The sequence below is a fragment of the Schistocerca gregaria genome, chromosome 6 (assembly GCF_023897955.1).
Source record: "Schistocerca gregaria isolate iqSchGreg1 chromosome 6, iqSchGreg1.2, whole genome shotgun sequence".
NCBI classification, from domain to species: domain Eukaryota; kingdom Metazoa; phylum Arthropoda; class Insecta; order Orthoptera; family Acrididae; genus Schistocerca; species Schistocerca gregaria.
This window is the reverse complement of record NC_064925.1, coordinates 285714054-285720111: the sequence shown is the minus strand read 5'-3', so window position 1 is coordinate 285720111 and position 6058 is coordinate 285714054. Positions and strand designations below refer to the sequence as shown.

Sequence of the window (6058 nt, the reverse complement as noted above, 5' to 3'; positions counted from 1 at the left end):
TAGCAATGCGAAATTTCAGCCATATACATACCCTTGAAATTTGTTGATGGTGAAGATAATGGCAAGGGCTTCCGTTTCAATTTGGCTGCAGTTTCTATGAGCTGCATTTAGAATCTTTGATATGAAGGCAGTGGTACATTCCACACCATCAACCACGTGAGACAACACTACACCTGATATTTAGTGCAATGCATCGGTGGCAACGTGAGACTCTTTGTTGTATCATGGCCAGTCAGACATGTGATTCATCCAGAGCTGCAGCGTGTGGTGTGAACAAACGATAGTAGCTGAGTTGCCCAAGGATGGAGTTCAGGTGAGGACTATCTTTGGGTTATGGGAGTTTCTGAATGGCTGCAACATATTGTGGAAAGAGGTGAATAGCAGAGGCACTGAGGGTGTGTCCAAGGTATTCCGCTTGATATACAAAGAACTCTCATTTATCCTTATAGCATTTTAAATTGGAACATCCAAAGATGGAGAATGGCATATCCAGATTTTTGGTGAGGTCTGTTGTACCTTTGATGGCCATCAGAGTGTGCTCCAGGTAGTCCATCGTTCTGAGAACATCCCAGATAAATGTTCAAGGTGCTGCTGCAAGATTTGTAGGGCACTTATGATTCTAAATGGAACTCTGTTATACCGGTAAAGTCAAAACTAATATTAATGACTAAGGTACGGAACATGAAGGTCTGTTCCTGTGAATACATTACCTCACCCCCCCCCCCCCCCCCCCAAGTAAGTTCTACATAATGTTCTTCACTTAAAGAATAGGATAAGTGTCTGTCGCTAACTGAGCATTAACCGTTGCTTTGAAATCACCACAAATTCTGATTGGACCTGTAAGTTCTTTGACCACTACGATGGACATCACTCATCAGCTGTTGAACACAAGTGTCAAGAACCCTTCGTCTTGGAGACATAACTCGTCTTGAAGACCAAATAGCAAATTTAGTAATTCATAAAATTTAGGGACAACAGTGGGCAACAGTGTGACATGTGCCTTGAAATCTTTGGTGGAGGTCTGACAAAAAACTACTGGAAACGGAAAAGAGTATTGAGATACATGAGCTGTGAGGTGGCATTGCGTCATGAATTTCCAGCACATTGAAGAGATCGAGGTCAAGCAAATTGAAGCTCTGTGGTGGCCACTGCAAGGATCCTGGCAGTGAACACAGTTTCCCCAAATTAGATAATGGGCGTTGTAACGCGTCCTCTTGTGTCATTGTGTTTTCCTATTGTTATTGTTAGAAAAATCTTTAATCAAAATATCCACGGGTTTACTGCCGGTCTATAGTGTCCAACGGGCACAATATTTCGGCGATCAAACATGTCGCCATCATCAGGTGAACTGACGGACTGAGCTCCTGTGAACGGGCCGGCACGGAGATCCGTACGCTATGGCTGCTCAGGGGGAACTGGGTTCGGTCGCGGCAGCGTCCGATTTAAATCGGCCATGGCGTACGGATCTCCGTGCCGGCGCGTTCACAGGAGCTCAGTCCGTCAGTTCATCTGATGATGGCGACATGTTTGATCGCCGAAATATTGTGCCCGTTGGACACTATAGACCGGCAGTACACCCGTGGATATTTTGATTATCAAATACGCCGGGAGAAACTCAAGAATCACAGAAAAATCTTTATTCAGTCGGTCGTCGAAATTTTGAAATAAAAGTTATTGTGGACGTAGCGTAATAAATATTTCGCGTGAAGCGCTGTTGCGACACAGACAAATATCAACAGTGGAAACTAAGCCACTGAATATTAGAAATAATGTTATTAAAAAATACGGCCGAGCGGGTCTAGGCGCTACAGTCTGGAGCCGCGCGACCGCTACGATTGCAGGTTCGAGCCAATTATTTAACCCAATTTTACCATTAAGAAATGGCAGAACACATCTTAACACAAGGACAGGATACCAGCGAAAGGCAACTTATTCTAAAACTAATTAACGAAGGGCCTAAAGCTTCTTTTGTTCAGCAAATGCTTTACGCATTAATCTCTGGTAATTGAACTAATGTCTATGTCTTCATTAAAAAAATTATATAATTCCTTTACAGCGTGAATCAGACAGTGATTGCTATGAGATTATTAAAAAAGGTACAGATGGGCATGTCAAATGATTGCAGCAGAGGGGATCCTACCTTTTGATACGTGGGCTGGTCTATATAGTTTGTTCGATGTATTTGTACAGTGAAACAAATGATATAGTTTATATTGTGGGTGATCGAAATTTTTCAGCCGGTAATGTAAATTAAATAACAATCCACAGATGCCTCTCCACAGGTGAGGCATCTGGCACGAAGCACAATTTTTTATTTATTTGTTATTCAATTTTACAACGATGGTTTTGGGAAGACAGGATAGTTTGTTATCGGTGGGCCTTGCCGAAGGAACCATCCCGACATTTTCCTGAAATGGTTTACAAAGCAAACTCCATTCTCCCGAATATGCAGTCAGTGTCTTAATAACTGCACTGCCTCATCCAGTTGGTCCCAATGTACAATGCTCTTTTGACCACAAATAATTTTCAACAGATCACTTATAATGTAAGTCATAATTTTGCACAATATCACAGTATCTACTGTGGACGTTCGCTGGTGTTATATAACGTATTGACTACTTGGGTCTGCGTACAAAACAGAAGCAGTTCCTTCTGAGCAAAAGACATGGCATAACGACCATGAACTAACCGAACAAAACAAGCTCGGGGAAACGTAAAACAATAAACTAGCGAAGGAAGTATGATGGCCAGTTAATTTAGTAGCGGTTGGAGCGTTAGGTAAGTAAGTAAAAGACAATGGCGCGCTCTATTTAAACATAGTCCATCACGTCTGTGTACGCACTGTGACGTAAAGCATACCTTCAACAACTTGTGACGCGTACTGGAATGTGCCTTAGCTATCAGATGCAAGCGTACAAATTCTCGTAGCACCGTGAGTTGCGGCTCCTCGTGGTGGGGACACTGATTAAGAGAGGGAGCAGGCGGCAGTTGGCTGCGGGGGAGGCGCGCAGCGGCAGTTGAGGTCTGGACGGCGGCCCGGAGCTGTACGGATGCAGCCGTGGGCAGCTGACGGAGGCACCAGGGCAGACAGCCGCGCTTCACACCGCAGTGGCCGCCCAGGTACGGACAGCAACGCCGTCGCTCAGCACGGACTTCCCGTCACTAAAAGTTGGTCACGTGCGGGTCGGGCTCGCGCTCTGAGGGTTATGTACCAACTTAACTCTGTATACAGGGTGGTCGATTGGATGCGACCGGGACAAATATCTCACGAAATAAACGTCAAACCAAAAAACTACAAACAACAAGACTAGTCTAGCTGGAAGGGGGAAACCAGATCGCGCTATGGTTGGCCAGCTAGATGGCGCTGCCATAGGTCAAACGGATATCAACTGCGCTTTTTGAACCCTCATTTTTATTACATATTCGTGTAGTACGTAAAGAAATATGGGTGTTTTAGTTGGGCCACTTTTGTTGCTTTGTGATAGATGGAGCTGTAATAGTCACAAACTTACGGCTCACAATTTTCGACGAACTGTTCGCAACAGGTGGGTTTACTAAATTAAAGTACAGAACATAGGTACGTTTAAACATTTTATTTCCTTCGTTCCAATGTGATACATGTACCTTTGTGAACTTATCATTTCTGAGAACGCATGCTGTTATAGCGTGATTACCTGTAAATACCACATTAGTGCAATAATGCTCAAAATTATGTCCGTCAACCTCAATGCATTTGGCAACACGTGTAACGACATTCCTATCAACAGCGAGTACTTCGCCTTCCGTGATGTTCGCACATGCATTGACAATGCGCTGACGCATGTAGTCAGGCGTTGTCGGTGGGTCACGATAGCAAATAGCCTTCAACTTTCCTCACAGAAGTCCGGGGACGTCAGGTCCGGTGAACTCGCGGGCCATGGTATGGTTCTGCGACGACTAATCAACCTCTCATGAAATATGCTATTCAATACCGCTTCAACCGCACGCGAGCTATGTGCTGGGCATCCATCATGTTGGAAGTACTTCGCCATTCTGTCAAGGTTCAAATGGTTCAAATGGCTCTGAGCACTATGGGACTCAACTGCTGTTCTCATAAGTCCCCTAGAACTTAGAACTACTTAAACCTAACTAACCTAACTAACCTAAGGACATCACACACATCCATGCCCGAGGCAGGATTCGAACCTGCGACCGTAGCATTCTGTCATGCAGTGAAACATCTTGTAGTAACATCGGTAGAATATTACGTAGGAAATTAGCATACATTCCACCATTTAAATTGCCATCGATAAAATGGGGGCCAATTATCCTTCCTCCCATAGTGCCACACCATATATTAATCCGCCAAGGTTACTGATGTTCAACTTGTCGCAGCCATGGTGGATTTTCCGTTGCCCAATAGTGCATATTATGCCGGTTTACGCTACCGCTGTTGCTCAATGACGCCTCGTCGCTAAATAGAACGAGTGCAAAAAATCTGTCATCGTCCCGTAATTTCTGTTGTGCCCAGTGACAGAACTGTACACTAGGTTCAAAGTCGTCGCCATGCAATTATTGATGCTTAGAAACATGGTACGGGTGCAATCGATGTTGTTGTAGCATTCTCAACACCGACGTTTTTGAGATTCCCGAATCTCACGCAATTTGTCTGCTACTGATGTGCGGATTAGCTGCGGCAGCAGCTAAAACACCTACTTGGGCATCATCATTTGTTGCAGGTCGTGGTTGACGTTTCACATGTGGCTGAACGCTTCCTTTTTCCTTAAATAACGTTAACTGTCCGGCGAACGGTCCGGACACTTGGAAGATGTCGTCCAGGATACCGAGCAGCATATATAGCACACGCCCGTTGGGCATTTTGATCACAATAGCCATACATCAACACTATATCTACCGTTTCCGCAATTGGTAAACGGTCCATTTTACTAACACGGGTAATGTTTCACGAAGCAAATACCGTCCGCACTGGCGGAATGTTACGTGATACAACGTACTTATACGTTTGCGACTATTACAGCGCCATCTATCACAAAGCGAAAAAATTGGTCCATCTAAAACTTTCATATTTCTTTACATACTACACGAATATGCAATAAAAATGGGGGTTGATGGCCAACCATAGCGCCATATGGTTTCCCCCTTCAAGCTAGACAAGTTTCGTCCTTTGAAGTTTTTTCGTTAAATGCTTATTTCGTGAGATATTTGGCCCGGTCACTATCAATGAACTATCCTGTATAAACAGTGCATCCATTGCAGATTTTTGTCCATTATCGTCATTGGTACTGCTAAGATATCAGTCCCAACGATTCCACGACTTCCGAGAATGTGTTAATTTCAGGTCCGAAGTCTGATAGCAAATGACGATAGAAAAAATTTCTGGTGCGTGATATAATTAAACTTTTACAGTTTTAGAATATTTTCATTTATTTTTACTTCTAAACCTTCCTTCGTGCCAAATATCTTGAGATTAGGTCAACGAGAAGTACCCTAGAAGTCTTAGTTTACGAGTATCAAAATCTATGAGACAAAAGGCCGCACTTTTTGATAGCTTTGACTTAGAAGATCATGCAGGGTGAGTCACTGGAAACACCTTCCAAACTACAACAAACATTGAATAACCAATTCCGCTGACCGAAAGTGAGGAGAGGGGTTCGTGTAACTGGTTAATACTTACCATTGAGAAATCCACGGAAGTATGATTTTCAAGACATACTTAGTTTTTTTTAATGGAAACCTGGTATTTTTAGCACTACTGAAAATAGAAAAAAATACTTAATCAATCCCGTTTCTTACATCGTAAAATGTTAATACATCTAGAGTAATTTGTAGCATGAAGTTGACGCTTGAGTAACTCCGCAGCAGTTCAGTCGTGTGTATCGGAGAGAACTGAATTAATTAGGGGTACAAAAAGAGAAATGATGTAACGTACGTGCAGAAGAGACATGAACAGCGCGTTCGTCCACATGCTAACATTTTTATTAGTCTTTTTTCTAAAGAATACTCTACGGAACTGATTTGTTAGAAGAAAGTGTGCATTAACATAAGAATGTAGTTAACT

At 43.2% G+C, this 6058-nt stretch overlaps 1 protein-coding gene across 1 annotated transcript in view; it reads left to right on the top strand.

The window, feature by feature from the left end:
- Positions 1–2925: 2925 nt before the first annotated feature.
- Positions 2926–6058, top strand: part of LOC126278211 (sodium-coupled monocarboxylate transporter 1-like) — a 193936-nt gene continuing 190803 nt past the window's right edge. The window contains exon 1 of the mRNA XM_049978145.1: positions 2926–3120. The gene's annotated coding sequence lies outside the window, so the exon portion shown is untranslated. The remainder of the gene's footprint in view (positions 3121–6058) is intronic.